General features: G+C 35.3%; 1 protein-coding gene across 1 annotated transcript in view; it reads right to left on the reverse strand.

The window, feature by feature from the left end:
• Window positions 1–27,293, reverse strand: part of LOC118201156 (lachesin-like) — a 259,543-nt gene that overhangs the window by 68,748 nt on the left and 163,502 nt on the right. The window lies entirely within an intron of this gene.

A 27,293-nucleotide genomic window follows, 5' to 3' on the forward strand; every position in this document is an offset into this window, starting at 1 on the left:
TAAATAAAAACGAAAGGTTAACATATATAGAAATTTCATAATATGGTAAAAGTCATACAGATAATATACACGCATAATACTGATTATTTTACACTTAGAACTTTTAAAACCATGCATTTCACAACTTTTGTAAATTATGTGACAAGAATATTTATCTTTGAAAAACAAAGAAAGCCTATCCTTCAATCCAGAGCTGCATTCATTTACATGAAAGCACTTTCGAAGAAGAATAAATTTTAAAATAGCTGATGATATTTCTCATGTCAAATAATAAGCTGTTACCAGATATGTTTACTCCAAAACAGTATTCTTTTTTATTCTTCACCGAAACCGCTCTAAAAATGTGTACAATCAAGAGACTAAAATGTAATGTGTTCTAGAAATACTTATAGCCGAGAGATAAGCAAAAAAATAAAAGAAGTTTGTTCAGTTCCTTTCAAATAGCAATCTAAAATTTCGATAGCAAGTAATCTGTAAAAAGAAGTTGTCAAAAACTTTAACTTTCAAGCTCTGACATTACTCTGATATGAAAGATTAATTGCGTAAGCCAATAATTAAGAAGTATCACTAAAAAGTCAACAGAACAGAGATTCCAAGGGAAAAAAATATTTGTCAAAGGCAATTTAACAAATCCCTCCTCTTCGATTAGGCCTAAAAGACCCGCAGATGGTTGATATCTGCCATTAATTAAGCATCCAAGCAATAAGGGGCTGGGGCCAAATTTATGAAGAGAGCTAAAGGTCACGTTATAAAACGAAAATTATCCGTTCAGATAGCTGCAGAGAGATATTTTATGAGACAGCGTAAGAATTCACGTTATACTGATGAACAATTATGATAGCCCATACACAGATATTTGATCTGTTTCATATTTCGTTATTTTCAGTTCTTATTACACCTTTTATGTAACTTTGTAGAGTCATTAGGTTAGTTGGAAGCAGAAAAGATGAAAAATATGCAACCGCCTTCGCCGGGAATCAAACCATGGACCTCTGGATTATCGGCCCAGCGTGCTACCGTTACACCCCGAAGGTACGCTAGGAAAGTGGGAGAAATGCCTTATATACTCTCCTTTTTAAAGGGCGACTAGGGTTTTAGGAGACCTAGTCGCCAAATACTGGGTGCGGAGAATCATCATCCACAACCCTTTTAGTTCGGGCGCCCCTTGTAGAGTCATTAGGTTAGTTGGAAGCAGAAAAGATGAAAAATATGCAACCGCCTTCGCAGGGAATCGAACCACGGACCTCTGGAATACCGGCCCAGCGTGCTACCGTTACACCACGAAGGCACGCTAGGGAAGTGGGAGAAATACCTTATAAAACAACTTGTAGGGATTTATATTTATTTGAAATAGCCAATTTTAATTAATAATGATATGCTTTCCTCTAAGCCTTCATTTCCCTAATTGTCAATGCCAGAATATTCAAATTTGGTAGCGCGCGTGAAGGACTGAAAATTCTACCTTGAGGATAAAAAGTTTAAATACCGAGTTTTAGAAGGAAAGCTAGAGAGTTTAGGCTATTGCCTTCCCCTCTGTTGCGTGAGCTTCTAGTTTCGTAGTTATTTCTGGTTTACGTGGCATACAGCTTTTATCTTGCTACCTCTAGATTTCGACGCGATTTTAACGAACTGGAGTTTTTGAGCTCTGTAGCTTGATTCCTACTACTTGTTAACAACTTTGAGTTTTTATTTCATTTCTTGTGATTTGTGTTACCGCCTGAGTGAGGCGTAGTGTGTTAGCGTCAACTCGACGCAGTGGGAATTTTAAAGCGTTTAATAAAGAGTACTTTTAAACTTTTTCCTGTACAGCTCCTACAAGAACTTACTACACGTACGGTTGTCACTTAGAAGATAAGCAAGTGGTTCTCACAAACTTTTATATTGTTGATAATTCTACAACTATTGCATGTAGATTAACTAAAGCATAAAAACGGAGCATAAATACAACATAATGAACATTAATCACATTTAAAGCAAAAAATGCACATTTTACTAATACATAAGAATATAAAACTGAACTCACCTGATCCGGGTATTAAAGTGAGCACTGAAGAGGCCGATTGCAACGGAAAAAAGAAGTGCACAAGTACATATTACAGTAATTCCATGCAGAAAATTTCAACATTCTGAGGCTACTAGTTTTTGAGTTATGCGGGATATATACATATGTATATATGTACAGGTAACGGAGAACGTGAGCACCATTCCCCTACCGTAAAGGTTAATTGGTTTAGCACCACGTCCCCCACCATCTATAGCAAAAACCCCGAGTTGTTAGTTGGGGGCTGTACAGTCATCTCGTACCTGGCTCCGAGACACAGCACCTGATGCATGGCCCTAATGACCAGCTGTACGTATACATTTACGTATATATGTACGTATATATGTACAGATGTCACGAAAAGAATCCCTTCTGAATCATTTTAAATCCATTTTGCAATTTGTTTTGGAAAAAAGAAGTTATTTATTCTGTCCGCTCATACAGATGTCAAGCAAAAGCATCGTTCAGATGGATTCGAAAGCAGTCAAAAAGGATATTTTCGCTGACATAATATACCCAAATGTTTCGTAATTACAATAATTCCTTTACATGATACTATAAAGATGTTATTTCGTGCCAAAAATTTATTTATATTTTAAGAAACTTTCTTTTCCCTTCTGATTTCAATTTCCCGCCAGAATTCAAATTTGTATCACTTAGATGCAAAATCTCAATGAGTTCGAAAATAGTACTTAAGTAGAATACTTGAACAGTTCGTAATAGAAGAGTTAGTTTTTACTCGGAGCACAACGGACTTACGCCGAGTAGTAGTTTATTCCTCGTGTTTGAAGCAGCTCTGTAGCTGAATATTTGTGCTAACCACGTATGTTTATATTATTTGATATTTTAGACACGGCTTTGCTGTGTGCGGCCCATAAATCTGATTTAGATTGAAGTAGGAGACAGCCGTGTAGCCGAAATTTGATTCATCCATATCGTGCGTATTTTTTGTGTTTAGCAACAAGTGGTGATTAGCTTCTAAGCACGAGTGTGGGCATGTTCTGTTCAGTTTAGCTAAAATGAAAAGGTTGTTATAACCAGTTATCATCTGTTTTTCAAGACATAGCGAGAATTTGATATCTCGTTTTCAGTAGGGTCTACATTTTGTGCTCCCTAAGACTGCGTTCAGACGGCGGCGTAAAGGGCATAGAGGCGTAGTCATAAGGGCATAAAATACGGGAATTCCATTACCACTTGCGAGAACGGGGTGTAAGCCGTGGCCAATGAGAGAAGCTAAATTTGCGCATGCGTGGATGTGTCTACAACTTTTCCGCGCTGTCCCCCTGCTCGACTGATTTCCCGCCTTCGCTCTGCTTGTTTTGTGACAGCGAAATCTTCTGTAGAATGCCGCTTCGTTTTAGCTTCACTCTGATTGGTCGACGCTTATCCCAAACTCGGCGTTTGGTTCAAAGTTGGCATAGGGTTCAAAGTTTATGCCACGAGCCCTAAGTAAGATTTTGCGACGTAGCACAGACTGGTTGCCTTGGTAACGGAGCTTGGCTTTAACCGCTTATGTCCCCGTCTGAACGAAGCTTTAGGGAGTAAAGCTGTACAATACAAGGAAGTAAAATAGATTCTGATTATTGTCCAGCCTGATTATTCTTTAGCGAATTCTGATTATTCTTTAGCGATAAGTTGGTAGCGAAATAGCGATGCAGGCATCCATTCAGTTATGTTTAGCAATTTTTATATAAATTATAATAATGATCTGAAATATTTATTTACTCTTATGCTTCCATTCAGTCATGTTTAGCCTTTTTCTTATAAATTATAATAATAAAAAAGTATTATATGAAATTAACCTTTCATCTAAATTAAAACATCAATCTTATAGTTATTTACTTTTATACTTCCTTTATTGCCGCAATTATTAGGGTTGCCGCAATTATTTTTGGCAGCATTGGCATGAACAATAGTAGCGTGCCTTCGTGGTGTTTTGGTGTGCACGCTGGGCGCGTATTCCAGAGGTCCGGGGTTCGATTACCGGCGTAGGCGTTGCTCATTTTTCATCCCTCCTGCTATCAAAAATGCCTAATATTTCTACAGTGGCGCCCGAACTAAAAGGATGGTGGATGATCATTCTCCACACCCAGGATTTGGCCATTGGGTCTCCTAAAATCCCCAGTCGTTCTTTAAACGCTTTCTTATGGGAGTATATAAAGTATTTCTCCCGCCTTCCTAGCATGCCTTCGCGGTAAGGTGCTCTGCAAGATGGGCACGTATTCCAAAGGTCCGTGGTTCGATTCTCGGCGAAGGCGTTGCTCATTTTTCATCAATCCTGCTTTCAAAAATACCTAATGTGTCTACAACGTTAGCACACCAGACTCGTATTCGAGATAAAGGTTCGAGTACCGCCAAAGGCACAGGACATTTTTCATATCTCCTGCTTAAAAATTACCCAGTAACTCTACATATGTATTTGCGAACCTATTTGTGTATTTCAATATCTATCAAATACGATGAAATAGTTACAAAAATTTCCTGTACTATTCGGTTTCGAGGACCGTAAAAAAATTGCAATGAAAAATGTACGCGCAAAAGCGCCAAATCTAGCAAACGCGCCCATTTAACAGCGCGCCAAATCTAGCGTACGCGCTGATTTCAGATAGCGAAAGTTTATATAGTTCTATATTTCTTAAGACACCATTGAAATTCTAGTGCACAAAAAGGGCAGTGAGCACACCCTTGACTTTATCTATGTACACATCGACCTATTTTCACTTAAAAAGTGAAAGAAAATTGACAAAAATCCAATTGTTTTTACTCTTGTAAAAGGCGGCAAACAAATAAGTGAGCGATTCTGCATTTTACCAAGAATATTTTCAAAGAAAAGGCATCATTCATTATAGAAAATTACTTTCGAACAACCAATGAGATGAAATTATTCTTTAGCGATAAGTTGGTAGCGAAATAGCGATGCAGGCATCCATTCAGTTATGTTTAGCAATTTTTATATAAATTATAATAATGATCTGAAATATTTATTTACTCTTATGCTTCCATTCAGTCATGTTTAGCCTTTTTCTTATAAATTATAATAATAAAAAAGTATTATATGAAATTAACCTTTCATCTAAATTAAAACATCAATCTTATAGTTATTTACTTTTATACTTCCTTTATTGCCGCAATTATTAGGGTTGCCGCAATTATTTTTGGCAGCATTGGCATGAACAATAGTTTGGCGATATTTTACGACCCTCGAAACCGAATAGTACCAAATTTCTATATCTTCTAACGTTGATCGTTTGATATTCGACAGCAGTTGAAATTTTTCTATGGTTTAATTTAACATTAAGGAAAGAGAAATTTAAAATTTTGCTCTTATACCTAATTATGCTCAAGAATGTCGTGGTTTTAAAAGAGTAAACTCAGCGTTACTAGAAGTTTGGATTATAAGCTCACCGCCCATACGTATCGTTATAATTCCATTATCTTGTGGGTGCTAATTTTCATGACATATTTACAAGCTGGCGTCTAATTTATATTTATTTTGTTCCCTATTATAATGAAGAACGTCGCTGAAACAGAAATGGGGAATATCTTGCTGTTGCAAATGATAATGAAGAGTAATTTCAGAGATATGACCATTTATCTTACTCAAATTGCCCGCACATTATCTCAGACGGAATGAAATGTTGAAAACTAGAATTGATTGATTTTATGTTATATGCAAATTCTATCTGACGTTATAACAGCAGTCAAATTCTAAAATATTTAACGATAAATCAAAAGACGTTCATTTAACATTCATTGTTGTGGTTATTTAAACAACCTGAACTAGACAGATAATTCTCGCTTACCTATTTAAACTGACGTACATAATATAACTGTAAACTTATTATTTGCTGACAAAGGAAATGCCCTGAGATAAATACGGGAAAGGAAAAATTTTTATAGTAATTCCTATTCTAACAAAATAATGACACACTACCAACTATAATGTATTTATATTCTCACAGTAGGAATATCACTCATGTACATAAATTAAGGGTGATTCGGAGTCACGCGGAAATCTAACTCTAAAATAAATATATCACCTGTAAAATGACTACACACATCTTCAAGAATCATATGCAAATTTCAGGAAGTAACCAGATGACTCCGATGGTACGTCACAATGACGAGAGTGTAAGAGAGTGATATATAAGGAATACAGGCAAAGAAGTAAAATTGTTCGCAGGCGCTTTATAAGCATTTCAGTGCAATAACAGAATAGTTATGACACAAAGGACGCATTTGGATGATTTTTTACGTGGTAGAATTATCGGCCGTCTGGAATGTGGGCGTACCCAACTGGAAGTATCGGACGAACTTGGAATTGCCCAGAGTGTCATCTCCAGGCTTTGGCAACGATTCCAAGATGGTAATGTGAATAGACGTTACAGCACAGGTCGCACCAGAGTTACAACGGCGAATGAGGACCGGTATTTGGCAGTTACTGCCAAAAGAAACAGGCGGAACACAGCGTCAGACCTGTCTCGTCAGCTCTCTTCAGCCACTGGTACGACAACTTCAAGGCAGACCGTGTACAGACGCTTAGAGCAGATTGGTCTATATGCTCGTAGACCTGTCAGATGCGTTCCACTTACTGCAACGCACTGTCGCCTGCGGTTAGCCTGGAGTGGAGAGCATGCATTGTGGACACCACAACGGTGGGCTTGTGTGATGTTTTCCGACTAGTCCAGGTGGTTTAGCTTGCAGTCTGATTCTCGCCGGACTTTCATATGGAGAGCTCCAGGTACCCGTTACCACCAAGAAAACATCATTGAACGACACCGTTACGGTGGTGCAGGAGTGCTCGTTTGGGGTTGAATTATTCTGGGTTCCAGAACTGATCTGCATGTTCAAATTGGAACCATGACAAGCCAAATCTATTGGGACGTAATTCTCGAACAACATGTACATTTGTTTCGGGACGCTATGGGCGCACAATTTGTGTTTATGGATGACAACGGCCGTCCTCACCGTGCAAACATCGTAAGCGAATGCCTTCAATCGGAGGATATCACCCGTATGGACTGGCCAGCATTCTCACCGGACTTGAATCCAGTAGAGCACGTGTGCGACATGCTTGACCGACGAGTTGCAGCCCGTCGACCTCCTTCTACATGCATTCTTTTCGAGAGCATTGCTTTCTCAGTGGTGTAATATCCCCCAAGATCAGATCGATAATTTGATACTTAGCATGCCTAGGCGTTGTACGGACTGTATTGCATCGTCTGGGAGACATACAATATAATTAAGACACAAAAACACGCCGAATAAATACTAATTCAGAAGTCAAACAACAAAAATCAGCGTAAATTTTCAAAATTTTCACAGGACTAGTTTCGATGGTTTTACCGAACCATCATCTTCAGCTGCAAAACCGCAAATGAACAAGATAGGAAATAATGTTTAGATAAGATAAGAAAGCCTGGACAAGAATAAGCAAGTGGCGCCATCTGTTGGTGAAACCAGAACTAAAACATAATTTCTCTAAAAGCCGAAGGCAAATTTGGATTGGAATTAGGATCGTTAACTAGAACAGAAAGATTTTTATGAATGTGAAATGCCTCTAGAAAATCCAGTTCTCCAATGGAAGATGTTTTTTGAATAATTTTGGCAGCAGAAAAATTGAAAGTGTGATTTTCGGACCAACAATGTTGAGCAACAGAAGACTTCTGTGTTTCCTTTTTTCTAACATATGCCTCATGTTCTTTGACGCGAAATTTTAAGGCTCTCTTAGTTTGGCCAATGTAAATTAAACCGCACTGGCAAGGAATCCTATAAATACCCCAGGAATTCATATCCGGAATGGGGTCCTTGAGTATAGAAGTTGGAATTTTATTGATGGGAGAGTAAACAACCCGAAAGTTAAATTTCTGCAAAATATGTGCAAAGTGTTTGAAACAAACACATTTTGTTTTCCAAAATAAATATTACAAGCAAACTGAGGGATTAGCCATGGGAAGCCCCCTCAGTCCCATCCTGGCTGATATCTACATGCATTATTATGAATCAAAATTGTTTGAAACTTTAAACTTCCCGGCATGGTTCCGTTACGTAGACGATACTTTTACCCTGTTTGAAGGTAATAAAGATGATTTAAATAGAGTTCTTTCAACAATGAATTCTATTGATCCTGCTATTCAGTTCACTTTTGAACTTGAGACTTGCAATTCTCTTCCGTTTCTCGACATTCTGGTCACACGTAACACATCCAACTTCAGTACTACAGTTTACCGTAAACCTTCATCGGTTTGCCTTCCACCACACTTTAAATCATGTCATCCGACTAAACAAAAGTTAGCTTCATTTTATTCCTATGTTTTCCGTGCTCTTCAAGTTTCTTCCTCCAAACTAGCCCTTGATGAAGAACTAAATTATTTAAAAGCAATAGCTATTGACAGGGGCTTTTCACCCAACATTATTAATCAAGCAGTTAAAAAATTCTCATCTCAACACACTAAAAGCCACACTCTTATTTTAGGAGATTATAAAAATTCTGTTGTCATTCCCTTCTTTCCATCAATTAGCTATAAAGTTGCACAAATTTTGCAGAAATTTAACTTTCGGGTTGTTTACTCTCCCATCAATAAAATTCCAACTTCTATACTCAAGGACCCCATTCCGGATATGAATTCCTGGGGTATTTATAGGATTCCTTGCCAGTGCGGTTTAATTTACATTGGCCAAACTAAGAGAGCCTTAAAATTTCGCGTCAAAGAACATGAGGCATATGTTAGAAAAAAGGAAACACAGAAGTCTTCTGTTGCTCAACATTGTTGGTCCGAAAATCACACTTTCAATTTTTCTGCTGCCAAAATTATTCAAAAAACATCTTCCATTGGAGAACTGGATTTTCTAGAGGCATTTCACATTCATAAAAATCTTTCTGTTCTAGTTAACGATCCTAATTCCAATCCAAATTTGCCTTCGGCTTTTAGAGAAATTATGTTTTAGTTCTGGTTTCGCCAACAGATGGCGCCACTTGCTTATTCTTGTCCAGGCTTTCTTCTCTTATCTAAACATTATTTCCTATCTTGTTCATTTGCGGTTTTGCAGCTGAAGATGATGGTTCGGTAAAACCATCGAAACTAGTCCTGTGAAAATTTTGCAAATTTACGCTGATTTTTGTTGTTTGACTTCTGAATTAGACATACAATATATTAACAATCATACCAACCATGTAATATTGGTTTTTTTATAAATAGGCTTTTTTTATAATTTTCTCCAGGGAGAAAAAATCGCTACTTTTTTTAATAATATCAAACATATAGCATCTTTTTTTGCTCTTTACCTTTTGTTTAGTAAATAAGCTTTACAAATAAGTCAAATTTGTTTTGCTTCTTTGCTTCTAATTCTTCCTTTGCCTGATTTTGCATTATCCTTAATTTATGGACATGAGTGTAAATATATATATATATAATAGATGTATAAAATTCTAAAGTAAAATGTCAAGAAAAATCTGAAAGGACTCAGATTTTAAGGGTCGCCCAAAAGAGTTTGTTAAGGTTTTTGTACGTTTTCGCTGAGCTCGTAGTCTACCCGTCTTATATTGCACACACTCTTGCCAACCAATTTCTTTTTGTCTTTTTAGCTTTATTATTAAGCAGCATTTTCTTCGCACTTAGGCCATATGCATTTCAACAGCAAGTTTACAAAAATCTTAAAAACAACATGAAAACTTTACGAAGTGTAATATTTGGCCCACATTTTTCAATTGTTTCAGTCTTTTCTCAGTTTCTTATATCAATGTGCAGTTTTCTTAGTAATGTGGCTCTCAAACCTTTTTTGTTTTTAATTTTTTTTGTAACGTCTTGGGCGTAAAATTAATTAATTAAATATCATGTTCTTTGCACCAGCGTCACATAAAATTTAGTTGAACATCAAAATCATGTAATATTTAAAAACAGCATAATTTTAGAATTCACGACATGCAGTCTCGCGCGCTCGAGATAACGATGTTTTATTCCGTACATTGTTGCCAATGCTCGCTTTCAAATCATTGAGTTTGTTAAACATTCATGAAAGTTTGACAAAATATGAAATTAAAAATACGAAATTCAGAATTCGGGCTTTCCTGTGCACGTGCATGTTTGGGTCGAGAACTACGTTATTCAAAATTTGATGGCCGTAAGTGCATTTGTTTTTTTCACATTACGAGAGACATACATACATTCATGCAGATTCTTCAGTATTTTATTTCTTTAGAAGTAATACTTAGCGGTATAATTTCGTGGCAATTATCCAAAAAATGATTCAGACATTTAAAGCGATAATCCGCCAAATACCGTTTTGAAATTTTTTTTCTCCTATTCGGGTTAACGCTCTTTTGGGGAATAATAATAGAAGTTTTACTGCAGCTGAGGGATTATATATTTATTCAACTTACCGTAGCAGGAAAATTTAACGTTTCTTGGAAGAATTTATTAATTCCTTTGTAGAGACATTGTGGAGATCTGTTTATTAATTCCTTAGGTATTTTGTGAAAACAGGAAGGCTGAAAAATGAGCAACACCCTCGCAGAGAATTGAACCCCGGACCTCTGGAATACGCGCCCAGCGTGCAGACCACCGCACCACGAAGGCATGCCAAGAAGGCATGCCAAGATGGCGGGAGAAATACCTTATATATTCCCCCTTTTAAAGCGCGACTAGGGTTTTTAGTGGACCTATTCGCCAAATCCTGGGTGTGGAGAATCATCATCCACCACCCTTTTACTTCGGGCGCCACTGTAGAGACATTAGGTATTTTCCTTAAAGGAGAAGGCCCACCAGCGGCCGAGCGGTAAAGTCGCTGAACACTGGTAGTTCGGTCCGAGGTTCGAATCCCGCGAACAGGCTGGCTGCACGGGTGTTTTCGTGGTTTTCCGCATGTGTAACGTGTATACGAGCCAATTTCTCTTAGAAAGTCCTCCACGAAGCCACTCCTCCTCTTAGGCAGATAGCCTTCGAGGCTTTGCCATAATCACACACACGCACGTAAAGGAGGAAGGATGAAAAATGAGCAACGCCCTCCGCGGGAATCGATCCATGGACCTCTGGAATACGCACCCGGCGGGCAGACCGCCGCACCATGTAGGCATGCCTAAACGGCGGGAGATATACCCTTAAATATACCATCAGAAATTTTATAGTATTCAAAATTGGACTTTAATGTACGCTAAATAGATAATAGTATTTAATTAAGTAGATACTTTTCCTTCTACCTGCATGGAAAACAGAAAGCCGGCAATAGTTGCAACAATAATTAGAAAATATTACGTGAATACACATCTGGGGATTCCGAATAATTATTGTGTTTTATTAATTATTGCTGGATATGAGAACATTATATATCTGTATATTTGGCATCAATATATGTAATTTAAGGCTGATAAAAAATTTACTGCGTCAAAGCGATACACGCTGTCTGCTTAAGGCGTTATTTTGTAAAGGACATTCTAAGGGAAACTAGCTTTCGTTTAAAAATCAGACAAATATAATATAAAAAGAGAATTAATATAACAAGAGAGAGTAATCAAATATATACCAAACTCAATTAACGTTGAGGAACTACAATTTTGAGAGCTAATTTTTTAAAAACTACTCCCGCGAGTTTTACAAAACTTGGTAGTTTGGCGTAATTTGAGTCGTAGAATTGAGATATGGAAAAAAAATTGGTATGTTATTTCAGAGAAAGTCCGATTTTGTGTTAAAATACCGATATCAGAACAATGCTATATATAAATCTCATACATACAAGTCGCACTTTCAAGACATAAAAAATGCAAGTTGAATATCGTCAATCGTCCGGTACAGGCGGAGGTATAGAACTATTCTTTTTTATTTTATTATTAATTAATTAATTAATTAATTTTTTTTTTTTTTTTTTTTTTTTTGCTCAGTATACCTTAGACCTACACCATTTGTATAAAATATCTTTGCTGAATAGTTAGACAAGTGCGAGAGCAATTAAAATTTATAAAATGTCTCTATAACCATATGAAAGATAGTTTTATGACATTAATAAGCAAATATCAATAATTAATAATTAGTAAGATAATTAAGTAATAATCTAAACAAACCGGAGCTTGGGTGTCTAAATATTTTAAATCGGATATCTTTAGACTTCTTGAAAAAGTATTAAATTTTGCCATATATTTTTTTAAATATTTGATGTATTATTTCTTTAAAAATGATACATGGGGGAATATTTTATGGTAACAGCCTTTTTTTACATTGCCGTACATTTTATATTGGCTAAAATGTATTTTTAAAAATAATTAATACAGAAAACAAAATCTGGAAGCTCTCAGACTTTATATTATGCCCAAACGGGCGTTTTATTAACGTTTTGTATGTTGTAGAGCTATTAGGTTATTTCGAAGCAGAAGATGGGAAAAATGAGCAATGCCCTCGCGGGGAATCGAACCACGGACCTCTCGAATACGCGCCGAGTGTGCTGACTGCTACACCAATAAGGAATGCTAAGAAGGCGGGAGAAATACCATATGATGTTACCTTTATTTATTAAATATCATGTTACTTGCACTTAAACCATAAAATTCAATTCAACAGCAATATCGTAAAATCATTTTAAAATGAGCTTATCTTTAGAATTTCTGATACACAGTCTCTCGCGCTGGAGACAAAAATGTTTTCTTTTTCTGTGCTGTGTCGCCATTACTCTCTTTGAAATCGTTGAGTTCTTTAAACAAAAACTCATCAGCTTTCAAAATCATTCAGCTTTGCAAAATATGAAATAGGTAATAAAACAAATTCCACATGGTGGCTCTAGGTACCGTTGTTTTATGACATTGCGAGAAAAATATATACATTTATGCAGATTCTTCATTATTTAATTTCTTTAAATATAATGCAGGGCTCTAATATTTAGTGGCAACAATTTAAAAAGTGATTCGCTATTTGTAGTGAATCAATGCAAAATGCCAAACCGAATTTGGTAGACGTTCTGGGAAAATTGCCCCTTTGGGCTAAAAATATAAAAATGGAAAAAGCATCGTGTAAACAAAAATGTTATTAAAGCTCAAAAATAGCTTCTCAGAATCTAAAGAACATAAAAGTGAAACCTTCGTTAACTCAGAATTCCCGTATTATGAACGAGATATTCTCCCCAAGCCTCTCGAATAAGTTGTGGTGGGGATGTTATTCTTTCCCGATTCACAAAGGAAAAACTGGGGGAAGTGCCAAGGGGGGAAAACCCAAGGTTCCCTAACCGAGTGTTCCCTTTTCTTCTTTTTGCTGTGGTAAGGAGGCCATCTATCTCCACATCTCCCTTCCCAGAACCGTCACAATTTGTTGTTTTTGCGTCGATAAGCACAGATCCTTGAATGCTTTCTTTAACCAACCCTTGCGTCTAGAGGAACAGCCCCGTTTTATCTGATGATGGTCTTTAGAGCAATGATAGGAAAAAAGTGGATTCTGTGGTTGAAGATAATTTTATCTTAGTCGAAATATTTCTTTTTGCGGTTTTCGTTCCGTCAGGATTAATCTAGCTTAGAACAATTATCGAATGTCTTCACACTCTAGCTTTACAGCAAGTTTCGCTGTAGAAGACATCGAGTAATACATTTTCAGAAAAACGTAGTTTCATTTTCAAAGCAAATTCTGCTAAGGGTTGATACTGTGTATATAAAATGCTGAACAAATTACAAATATAAAAATAAATTTAAAAAAAAAACAAATCTGAAAGATTTCAGATTTTAAATTACGTCCAAAAGGGCGTTATTTTAACGTTTTGTGGGTTACCTTTATTTATTAAATATCATGTTCTTCGCGCTTAAACCATAAAATTCACTTGATCAGCAATATCGTCAAATAATTTTAAAATGAACAAAACTTTGGAATTTCTGAATACACAGTCTCGCGCACTGGAGATAAAAAGGATTTTTTTCCCTACAGTGTTGCCATTGCTCGCTTTGAAATTGTTGAGTTTCTTAATCAGAAATTCGTTAAAGTATCACAAAATTTGAAACAGATAATAAAACAGATTCCAAATTCGAAATTCGGGCTTCCGAGTGCCATGTTCGGTTGGAGGAATATGTTATTCAAAATTGGATGGCTAGGGACCGTTGTTTTTCACAATACAAGAAACATTCATGCATTCATACAGATTCTTCATTATTTAGTTTCTTTAAATACAGGGTGTTTATAAAGCCCCGGACCCATTTTGATGTTTAATAACTCATAAAAGAATGAAGATGTAAACAAACCTATGGTATTTATTGATGGAATAACTTATATATTTTCCTTTTCAGGTTTGAATATCTTTACTTTTGTAAATATCGTTTGCGCGTGTGGTTAATTTCAGATAATTTCATTTTCCGGTCTAAATATCTATACTTTTCTAAATATCGTCTGCATAATCTAAAAGCGCATAATGTTCACCGACGAAGCATCTTTTCATCTTTCTGGCAATGTTAATCGCCATAATGTGCGCATATGGGGATCTGAAAACCCCCATGAATAGCGTGAGCCACAAAGAGATTCCCAGAAGGTTAATGTGTGGTGTGGACTAATGTACGACCGAGTCATTGGGCCTTTCTTTTTTTTACAGAAAAGACGGTCGCATCAGTCGTATACTTAGACATGTGGGAAAACTATTTCCACAACTAGAAGAGCTTCAGCCATATGTCTTTTTGCAACAAGATGGTGCACCACCTCATTGGGGTACCATCATTCGTAGTTCTTTGAATGACCATTTTACAGGAAGATGGATTGGGCGAGGAGGTGCAATTCCTTGGCCACCCAGATCACCTGATATAACACCGCTGGACATTTTCCTTTGGGGATTTGTAAAGGACAACGGTTACAGGAGGAGAATGTCGAACACTGATGACCTAAAAAAGCCAGAATTACAACCACAATAGCCTCTGTGGATGCCGACATGCTTCCCGGTACCTGGCATGAAATTGAATATCGACTTGATATTCTCCGTGCGACGAAGGGGACTGTGATACTTCTTTGGCGAAATGAAGCAACTCCAGTGATGGAACACAGCAATAACTTTTATTTAACACTCAAAAAAATGGCGACATACAAACAAGAAGAGAAAACACATTCTATCATTTAAAAATAAATTACATTCTTCGTGCGAGAGTCGCACGAGGCACTCGAGTCTGGTTTCAAATACTGCCATTCACAAATACCTTAATGTTCATCTAATTAAATTATTTAATCTACAAGATTTTAATATTATTTAAAGCTGTTACAGGGCACACGTGGAAGTTCATTAACAAGGGTCATGAAACTTTTTGAGTCTATCTAACCCTTTATGATATTAATTTTAATCGATCTTTATTATTTTATGAGTTATTAAACAGCAAAATGTGTCCGGGACTTTATAAACACCCTGTATAGTACATGGTGATAGTATTTGGTGGCAACAGTTTGAAAAGTGGACCAAACCAGAAAGTGAAACGATGCAAAGTGCGGTTTTGAGACTAATAGCCCTTTGGGTCTGACACCCTTTTGGGCTAAAAATAAAAGCAATGAAAGATACAAAGCCAAAGCCTTTCCCAATTTCAAAGGATATATCAACAAATAATTTAAGTACAAGATTAAATCGAGGAATTGTTGCGCTGGGGAATTTTAAGACTGGCTAAAATTAATAGTCGAATGGGTTAATAAATTTTTTTAAACAGCAAATTTCAATCTTCGTTTTTTGCCTTCACTCAGTGATCCTTGAGGTTTCTTGACATAAATTCAACACTTTTAATCAATCTCAGGACAAAAAACCGATTTAATAATATATATATATTTTTTTTATCATGACCAAATTTTTTGAGTCATTAAGGTTTTTCTGTTGCTGGAGAAGAGAAAAATGGACAATGTCCTTTCCGGAACTATAATTTGAACCTCTCAAATACGATGCGAGTGTGCTGACCACTACACGATAAAGGAATGCAGAAAGGAGGAAGAAATTATCTTACATACTCCCGGTGGGAGGGGTATCTGACTTTTCCACCGAGAGTATGTAAATTAGGTAGGAGAGGCAACAACATGGGCAACTGGATGCACAGATTTGGACTTTTTTTTATTACTATTTCATATTTTGTAAAGCATTTATGAGTTTTTGATTAAGAAACTCAACGATTTCAAATCGAGCAGTGGCAACAATGTACGGGGGAAAAAATCATCTGCAGCGCACGAGAGTGTTGTAATATCTTGTTATTTAATAAATAAATATAATTATTGTTGAAGTGGCAAGGCCATATTTGTATCAAACCGTTACTCAGCAACGAGAGATATTATTTAAAAAAAGAGATTTTGTATTCTGAAGATTTTAACAGCTAGGAGTAGTATTAAAATTTTGCCACTTAAGAATTGTATAAAATTTGTCTATCACCGAGAACTAGAAATAAAATTTATGTTCTACTAAGAAGATTGTCTGTTTTGTAAATTACTGCAAAATACATTACAGTCTTTAATAAATTGGAGGTTCCACCGAGATACTGGAAATTAGGAGTGCAATTATCAATTTTGATGGTGCTGGTCTCCTAATCCCGGAAATTTGCTGAATTTTTTAGAACAAGTTTGCTAATACCAATTGCCGAGTTTGTTTTTATTTCAAGGAGAAATGGATGTAAGAAGTCTGCTGTTTTAAACCAGATTTGAAGCGGATTATTAAGGTTATCTTCTGAGCTTCTGTAACTTGCGTCCGAGCAAAAACTGTCAAAAATAGGATACTGCTGATCTCTGAAGATAAGATTAACTTTTGGTTTTCTTGAAAAAGCTTTTATTGAATTTTAATACTTTATTTCAGAATTATAGTTTATCGTGTAAGATTTTGTTTAAAATAACTGACACTAAAAATATTCAGCTTAAATTTATAATTGATATTCGTGGTAAAGAAGTATTTTGAAATTATTATTTATGCTTTACTTCTATTTGTATTGAATTTTTATGTTGATAATTGATATGTGTAAGCCATCCCGGCATTTATAAAAAAAAAAAGAACTGCTAGCTGAGTTTTTGAATTTGTTGCCAAGCAGGCGCGTGAAAATAAGTAATAACGTCAAACTGACGTAGTGTGATTTAATTATACTGCAGAATTGGCAAAAGTTTTTTTCTTAGTTCTCGCCATCCAGGCGTGTGGTAGATAGCAACGTCATCCCGACGTATTACAGATTGTATATTCTAAAAGTTGTATTGCCAAACTGGCAAAAAATTGCTTTCGTTATCGCCAACCAGGCGTGGAGATAGATAGTAAAATCGTCAAACTGACGTTGGTAAAATTCCATTGTATTGCCTAACTGGCAAAGGTGTTTATATAGTTATAGCTAACGAGGCTTGTGAATAGTGAGTTAAAACGTCAACCCGACGTAGTATTAAATTATTTTGTGCCAACCTGGCAAAGTTGTTTAAATAATTCTCTCCAATTGGTTAGTGTGAATTTCGTATTCGAGAAATTAAATCTCGCCACAAATTATATATTTTTAATCAAGTACGAGCTTTTAGATTCAATTTCAAAAGGAAGCCTATTAAAAGTAACTTGTGTCAACATGTCATTCTTAGCTAGGAGTAAAAAACAGGATTTAAAAGTACTAGCAGAAGAGTTAGGTTTAACCGTGAAACCTGAATTTAAGATTGCTCAACTGCATAAACTGATTACTGAAAGTCCCGATTATGATGAGGAGTTTACTCGAGAACTACTGGCTGCAATTAGAGAAGAAAGGGAACGAAAAGAAGAATGTGAAAGAAAAGAAAGAGAAAGAGAAAAGGAACGTGAAAGAGAAGAGAGAGAAAAAGAACGCGAAAGAGAAGAAAGAGAAAAAGAACGTGAAAGAGAAGAAAGAGAAAGAAGAGAAGAACGCGAAAGGGAAGAAAGAGAAAAAGAACGCGAAAGAGAAGAAAGAGAAAAGGAACGCGAAAGAGAAGAAAGGGAAAGAAAAGAAGAGCGTGAAAGAGAAGAGCGAATTAGAGCCTTTGAGCTACAGAAACTTCAGCTGGAAGCAATGGCTGCCACAGCACAGCCGGCAGAAACTACGCAGTTACCTGAGCAGCCTTTAAAAATCAGAATTCACGATGTCATGCCACGTTTCAACCCTAAAGAAGATGAAATAAGTTTATTCCTGGTGTTATTTGAGCGTCAAGCTAAAATAATGAATATACCTGCTGAAAATCAAGTGACTCAACTTATTTCATTACTGCCTCCCGACATTGTTCAACTTATTGCTAGAGAACCAGAAGAGGACGCGAAAAAGTATGAATATGTAAAAACTTTACTGTTACAACGATTTAAATTAAGTGCGGAAAAATTTCGACAACTATTTAATAAACACCAAAAATCTACTGAAAGTACTTGGTATGATTTCTACTATGAATTAAAAAATTATTTAGAAGGATGGCTTAACGGATTAAACATTAAAACTTTTGAACAGCTAAAAGATCTCATGCTGGTTGATCAAATAAAAAAGCGTACTTCTCCTGATTTCAAAGAACATTTTATGGATCAATGGACAACCATCATTTCACCTACTGAAATGGTTAAGAAAATTGAAGATTTTGAAGATGTGAGAAAAACAATAAAACCGAAATTTTCTACCAATCAGACTGAGAAATTTAACAAAGGATCATTTAAACTGCGTTATGATAATTTTGTGATAAAAATAGAGCATCCGCCTCATTTTAAGCATTCTGATAGATGGGATGATTCAAAATACAAGAAAGATCATCAGCAAAGGAATCAGTTCCAAAACAAAAACCAAGAAAATTTATATGACAAAAGATATCGACCACGTTGTTTCGAGTGTGGATCATATGAACATTTTAAGCCTCAGTGTCCTCGCTTAAAACCAAATGAAAAGGTAAATTGCGTATCTTCAAATGATGATTTGTTAGAGACATATACAATTAACGGTTTAGTGAATGAGTATGAAATGCCTATTCTTCGAGACACAGGAGCCACTGTTGATGTTATTTCTCGGAAATACATAGATAACGCAAAAATGACTGGAGAACATGTCTGGGTACAATATCTTTTAAATGACCATTTAGTATGTCTACCGTTAGCGGAAGTTGAAATTAATTGCGAGCTTGGTAATATAAAGACAAAGGCAGCTGTTGTTACAAATGATCCCGGAAGATATGTATTGGGTAACAAAACTGCACAATTTTTCAAAAATAAATCATTCTTAAATTTAGAAAAAATAAATGCGGTTTTGACACGATCTCAAGTAAAAAGATCTCATGAAGATGACCGAAGCAGAGAAATTGAAATGGAGAAACTAGAAGAAGTGAAGTTTATTGAAACTGACGAAGATATTTTACCGCAAGCTGATGAGGAAGACAAGGAAATTAAGAAAGTGATTAATGTTAATTCAAAGGAATTAATTGAATCTCAGCATCAAAGCAGAGATCTAACGTCATTACTTAAGGAAGCTAAAAATGAAAATTCCAGCAAGACAAATGATTTCAAAGTAAAAGAAAACGGATTGTTGGTGAAAAGGAAAATGGATAAAAACGGAAATGAAAGGGAATTAATTGTTATTCCTGAAAAATATAGGGATCAAATGCAGAACTACACAACTTTGATGCAGAACCAAACAAATAATACTGCTGAAACTCAGAATAATTTGGTCAATACGCACCCTCCTAAGAGTCAATCCTCTGTCAATGCTTCACAGAAATCTGACAAACAATCTAAGCGTTCATCTCTTGATGAGAAAACTGAAGCTATTTATATGGAAGTTGACTCACCTTATTTACCTGGTGATTCATCTTCTATGGATCATGTGTGTGATTATTCCGCTATAAGTTCCCCAGTTCCTTCTTCTCCAAAACGTAAAGATGTGTTTGACAGCTCGTTAGCAGCAGATCAAAGAAATTCTTATAAAAGAACTAATGAAGGTCCTTCTAAAGCTAAGAAGTTAAAAATACGTTCAGAATCTACGCACACGTCAGAAAACTTAGCAAAGAGGCACAAACACGATGAAGGATACTCAAAGTTGCCACATTCAATGAGAGTGCAAGTAGCAGATAAGAACAAAGATTCATCTCGCAAAGAGCAAAAACTATCTTACAAGAAAGAACTGACAAAATTAAACGATTCTCAGTTAAAAGTTCCAGATGAATTGCCAAGTTCTGGAGTTGAGATGCAAGTCAAAGAGAAGTTTTTAAAGAAACTAAACAGACAAGAACGAGTTGTTGAAGAAGCAAAACTGCCACAAAAGCCTTTGTCACACTCGTTTGATTTCAATAAGGAGTTTATTTTGCAAATTGATGTTTCAGACTCTAGTATGGGTGTCATTTTAGCTCAAAAAGATGAACGAGACAATGAAAATCCAGTATTATACCTCAGTAAGAAGTTTACAGAAACTGAAAAAAACTACTGTACCACAGAAAAGGAATGCGCCGCCATAATATTTGCTGTAAAGAAACTTCAATGTTATTTAGACGGGCATACTAAATTCCTCATCATGACCGATCATAATCCCTTAGTTTGGCTCAAAAATAATGTGGGTCTAAATCCACGACTTATGAGATGGGAACTGGTACTACAACCCTACAATTATACGATCGTTCATCGAAGTGGTAAAAACCATAAAAATGTAGACGCATTAAGTCGTACTCCCTGGCCTGATTAAATAATTTGTTTCTCTATCTAGATAAAAAAATATTTTGTTCCTTCCTCTCTTCTTCAGTGTATGTTATTATATTATTTTTGTTTAATTCTCCTTTAAATGCTTGTATTTTAATTCTGTGTTGTGCTGATATTATTGTTTTAAAAACTGTAAACTTTAATTTATAAAAATATAAATTAAAGTTTATCTGGAGGGGGGAGAGGTTGTAATATCTTGTTATTTAATAAATAAATATAATTATTGTTGAAGTGGCAACGCCATATTTGTATCAAACCGTTACTCAGCAACGAGAGATATTATTTAAAAAAAGAGATTTTGTATTCTGAAGATTTTAACAGCTAGGAGTAGTATTAAAATTTTGCCACTTAAGAATTGTATAAAATTTGTCTATCACCGAGAACTAGAAATAAAATTTATGTTCTACTAAGAAGATTGTCTGTTTTGTAAATTACTGCAAAATACATTACAGTGTATATCAGAAATTCTAAAGATATGCTCTTTTAAGTATTTTTTGATATTGCTGTTGAATTGTGCGTAATATAAAATCTGAAAGCTTTCGGACTTCTTTTAATTATCTTTTTCTTATTTATTTCGTGCGTTTTTATTGTTCATATTGAAAATTAATATTTAAAATAATTAACATGCAAAGTTTATTTTAAATTTCTGTCCATTTCTTTTACAATCTAGATCTATTGTCTCATCCCTGCCGTTTCATTGTTTACTTTATATTTTTATATTTTTGAAAAATCTTGTAGAAATCAATGAACTGCGACCGAAATTAAGGCCTTCGATAAATTTCACTTCTCGGGATAAAAAAAAAAAAAAAAAAAAAAAAAAAAAAAAAAAAAAAAAAAGTAAAATACATATTTATTTTTTTGATGAGCAAAAAATGCATAAAAAAATTTTATATCGATTTCCGAATTTAATGCCTGTGTGGAAATGAGCCGAATCCACAACGCAAGTTTCCTTCGATTTCCGTATTTATTCTCTCTCATCAAATATTTATGAATTGTTCCATTTCTCAGATGTAAAAATCTATAGGTCATTCGAAAATGTGAAATTTTCAAAGCATTTAATAGCTGGATAAATTTCACATAAAAATTCTGTATGTATAAGAAAACCCAGTGAAGGAAATAAAAAAAAAAAAAAAAAAAAAAAAAAAAAAAAAAAAAAAAAAGCAAACACCCCTGTATATTGATCATACTTACAATATTAGTATTAATGCAAAGAAAACAACTTTAAAGAACAAATGATAAAGTTTGCGATGATTTGAATGTAAGAAATCTTAGCTTTCAATTTAAATTTGGACAATAATTGCAGCTTTCTGAGTTTACACTGCAGTATACTTTATAAAGTTTATTTTAATTAACAGTTCTATATACATCATCAGAATTACGTAAGACTCATATGACATATTATTCTCGAAATGATGCAGTGAAAATAGAGGTTACTGTTTTTAGAATTGAAATGGATATTTACGTTGCTAATTTAATCTTTTACATACTCTTTATTTTTCTTACATATATATGTGATGTATCAGCTTTAGTCGTAGCTTAAATAATCAGACGATAAGTTTAAAAAACAGCATCCATTTATTATTATTCAGGAGAAATAGCAGTTACAAAAATCATATCTCCGGAGTAAATAAAAAGAATTACTAATAACTTTTTGTATGAAGTTTACTGCATCGTGACATTTAAGAAAAAGCCTCCTAAATTCTTTTGCGAGTCTTTTTATAGCCTCTGGAAAGGCGGAGCTTCCAAGAAATGACGTCAGCCTCGTCAGCCAATCCAGTTCGCTTTAAATACTTCCAGAACATTCTAAAACTGTACATGTAGAAAAGGCGGGAAAAACAACTTGACTACGGGGCTGTGGATTTAACTCCACGTATTTTCAAATTAGAGAACGTCGCCATTAAAAATGAAAAGAACATACAGTTAGAATTTTAAGTGTATTCTTGACTATGGAATTTTATTATTACATATATATATATCTATATAAGTTTGGTGCTACTGATTACAACCAAAATGAGAGGTGCACAAATACATGTTATAATAGTCCTGTATACAAAATTTCTGAGGCTGCTCGTTTTTGTGTTATGCAAGATACATACTTACGTACAGACGGCACGAAAGAAATCTCTTATGAATCCATTTTAAATCAGTTTTATAATTCGTTTGGGGGGAAATAATCCTTTATTCTGTCCTTACGTACAGATGTGACGCAAAAACGTCGTTAAATTGAATTCGATAGCAGCCAAATACTCAATCGTCTGTGAAAAACTGTTTCTTTTTTGTTTTGTTTGCTTAATTTCTTTTATACATCATTCTAGCTTTATTTTAGTATTTGAATAGAACATGTGGCAACGATTAGATAATTCTATTCTTTATGTTTTCGATGAAATATGGGCCCGGAATGTTTCGTGATTACAGTAATTCCTTTGCTTCGTACAAAGAAGAAAAAAAAGGAATCGCAGAAAATCTGTGGAATAAAAGAATTAGAATTTTAATACAATAAAGTTTTCTTGTTTAAAACCTAATGCATGCCATGCAAACCCCAATTCAACGTAATAAATGTCTTCGGTTTATTTGTAAAACATCATATAACGCAGTTACGAAACAAAAGTTTTGCGAGCCTTGCAATGGAACGCCTTTTCTCAATATTTATTTCTTCTCCGGACCTCTCGAAACGACGGGTTAAGAAAGTATTATTTCTTAATAATATGATCGAATGTTATTCCTCCGCAAATCCCTAACCCCATCAAGATCTACTGAAATGGCCAATAATTTCGACTCCGAACACCAACAAGCAAGAGATCCGAGCGGGCAGAAAAACAATCCCAACAAAATATACCTTATTCCGAGAACTGGCGAGGAAAACTAGCTAGCCTTCGCTAGAACCTCTATATTTAATTAGTGGAGATTGCCCGGGGCACTTTCTATGCGGATATCCCAGAGTGCGAGGTCTGCCGGCTAGCCAATCAGGAATATGAGCTAGCGTTCAGCCACCAACGCTTCGAAATCGTCTGTGTATTTGCTCATTGTGCGTTAATGCTGCCTCTAAGCTGTGTGGTAGGATGCGGTATAATTCTTGCATCAAAGCATTAGTGTGCAACAGCGATGTTTAAAGCTATACCCGTGTCTAATATTTAGTAGTTATAACTGTTCAGGAGTTTGGGCCAACAATATTGATTGCAAATGTATTTGGTACGCTTAGCTGGAGAAATCAATTGAAGAAATATTAGTTAATGTATGGAGATTGTTCTGTGTTAGAAGATTAAATAACGCTGCATTTTAATAAAGATGAAAATTTTCGCCACGCGATAAATATTAATTTGCTCGAAATTAGTTAAATTATCCAATTACTTAAATTCTATCGTATTAGTAAATGGAGGGATTTTGTTATGCCCATCAAATCCATTTTGAAGTGGAAAGTATAAACAAAGGTGATTGTAGTCCCGTTGATATGACGCACTAATGTTTTTGCTAGCATTATGGGCTTCAAAAGGGAATTAAAATATTTAATTCTCTAAGGACAAAGAGTGAGGCAAAAGTTTACAGTGTGATTTCAATGCAGTTGTTAACTTTAAGTTATGTAAAATCCGTTAAAGAATACTGGATATTTCGGATTATGTTTAAATGTTTATTTGTGAAATATAATTTTAAATATCTGCCTTCTCCTGAAACAATAACAACAAAACCTTAAAAGTCTCAGATTTTAACGGTGGTCCAAAAGAGTTTGTTAAAGTTTTTTACGCTCTCTCAACTCGCAGTCTACCAGTTTTCTTACTAACCATTTTTTTTGTCTTTTTAGCTTTATTTATATTGTTACTTATTAACCAGCCACATTTTCTTCGCCCGTACGCCATAGCAGTTAACGTTTAGAATTCCCGATGTAGCGTTAAGTTTTGCCACACATTTTTCTCTTTTTCCCAGTCTTTTCTTAATTTATCATATCAATGTCCATTTTTCTTATTAAGATGGCTCTACAAAACGTTTTGTTGTCGTTTCATTATTAAAGTTTTAAGTGTTTATTTCTTAAATAATATGACCTTGGCTCTTACGTGACATGCAATTGGATTCAACGGCAAAATCACAAAATCTTTAAAAAAACATATTTTTAGAATTGCTGATAGAGTCTTGTGCTCTGGAGATAATTGTTTTTACCGTACAATGTACAGAATGTACTGCTCGCTTTGAAATCGTTGGTGTAGAGTCATTTAGGATTTTAGAAATTCAGGATACGTTAAAAATGAGCAGTGCCTTCGCCGAGACTAGAACCCGGACCTCTCGAATACGCCTGGTGGTGAAGAATAATCATCCACCACCTTTTAATTGGGGCACCACTATAGGTGACAGGTGACGGAGGACGGGGACACCTGATGTCTAACAAACGTTTGACGTTTTTTTATCATGCGGCCTGTTACTTTTATTTATCAAATATCACGTTCTTCACACTTAAACCATAGAATTCAGGCCAACAGCAATATCGAAAAATAGCTTTAAATTGAGCCTATCTTTAGAATTTCTGATACACCGTCTCGCGCCCTGGAGATAAAAATGTTTTTTCTGTGCAACGTTGCCATAGGTCGCTTTGAAATCCTTGAGTTTGCTAATGAAAGATTCGTTAAAGTTTTAGTTAACGAATCTAACACCGTTGTGTATAACGCTAAGCGCAAAGAAGCAATTAGCCAACCAGCGGCCGAGCGGTAAAGTCGCTGAACACTGGTAGTTCGGTCCGAGGTTCGAATCCCGCGAACGGGCTGGCTACACGTGCGTTTTCGCGGTTTTCCCCATGTGTAACGTGTATACGAGCTTAGAAAGTCCTCCATTAAGTTAACCTTCCCCTTAGGCAGATAGCCCTCGAGGCTTTGCAGTAATCACACACACACGCAAAGAAGCAATTTGCCCAGAAGGGCTATTAATTTCGTTTCGGCGTTTTGCGTTGGTTCACTATAAACGGCGTTTTACTTTTCAGATTGTTGCCAGCAAATGTTAGAGCATTATATTATGAAATTATATTTAAATAAATTAAATAATGAAGAATCTGCATGAATGTATGTATGTTTCTTGCATTGTAAAGAAGCAACGGAACCTAAAGACATCCAATTTTGAATAACGTAGTCCTCTATTCGGATATGGGCGTCTGGAAGTCTAGATTTTGAGTTAAGAATTTGTTTTATTAGCTTTTTTATAATTTGTAAATATTTAAGTAACTTGTGATAAAAAAACTCAACGATTTCAAAGCGATCGATGGCAACACTGTAGGAGAAATAAAAAGGTTTTTATCTCCAGCGTGCGATACTGTGTATCGGATATACTAAAGGTATGCATGTACTTTTAAATAATTTTGTGCTATTGCTGTTGAGTTGAATTTCACGTTTTAACACCCCTTTGTGCAGAATATAAAATCTGAAAAAATTCAGATTTTTTTAAAATTAATTTTAATTTGAGATACAACATTAAATTTTAAACAGAATAATTAGAAGACATTATCTTTTTCTCTTTGAATTTCCATTCGAGTGAATTTGAACCGAATGAACTAAAGAATGTACGTCTGACTTTAGAACCATTATTAACTTATTTACTTTTTTCTAGAATAGCGTTTATGTCGGTAACGATACCTCTCGAGGGGAATAAATTTCAGCAGTTAATTTTCACGTTAATGCAATTCACTTGTAAGTGATGTTATTTTCACTTCCTAGTGGCAACATTAAGCGATTTTAACCAAATAAATTTTCTGCAGAGAAATAAAGATGCGAACGTACCTATAATTTTTCCAAATCGCCCGAGTGGAAAATGAATACCGTAACAGCTGACAGGAAAACTGAATGTGAATTAGATTTCGAAGCAGTTACGCGAAACGGTGGAAGATAAATACGAAAGTTTCTTTACCAAAAGCCGCTCCTGATTTAAATACGACTACAGTATAAATAACACAAATTTACATCTTATTCAGTTACTGACTAAAGCCTGCTTGCTTCCATAGCTGAACCAGCGCAAAGTTTATATTGATTTAAGTAAGAAGAAATGTGCGTGGAATATTGCCTAATAGTAAATTAATTATCAAACAATAAAGCCTTCTTTTCGCATCTAATTGTGTACTAAACGCTTTGTTCTTAGAAGCGTTAGATTCCATCCTGCTTAAGTTGAATTCCGTTGTTAGAGCAGCAGTAGCTATGAGATTTTCCAAGCAGCGAAGCAAAAGAAAAAATAACGAATGATTAAAGAGCTTGAAGAAATTTTGTATATACACTGGTGTGCAAAAATTAAGGACGAGACGGTTTTTTTCAATATAACTTTGTACAAAAGCTTTCCAAATCAACACATTTAATACCGTAAGATCCCCAATACGTAAGGACATGAGTAATGTAAGCAACACTTACTAAAAGAGAAATCAGAGGGATAAAAAGAAGCTTTATTGAAAAAGTAGCATGGAGCGCAATGCGACTGAAGGCCGAAACATCCCTGTGATGGGTGTCCAGCAAGAAACATCCGGTCTTTAATAGGGAATATGATCTCCCCTGACTGCTAGGCAGATTTCACAGCGTCTGCCCATGCTGAGAATGAGGGTGTCAATAAGTTATTGAGGAATTGCTGCCCATTCGTCTTGCAGCGCCAATCGAAGCTCCGGAATCGTTACTGGTGGTAAGGTACGAACTGCCAAGCGTCTGCCTAG

This window comes from Stegodyphus dumicola, chromosome 12, assembly GCF_044657685.1.
Source record: "Stegodyphus dumicola isolate Sdum_Otavi_A_Nest chromosome 12, ASM4465768v1".
Lineage (NCBI taxonomy): Eukaryota > Metazoa > Arthropoda > Arachnida > Araneae > Eresidae > Stegodyphus > Stegodyphus dumicola.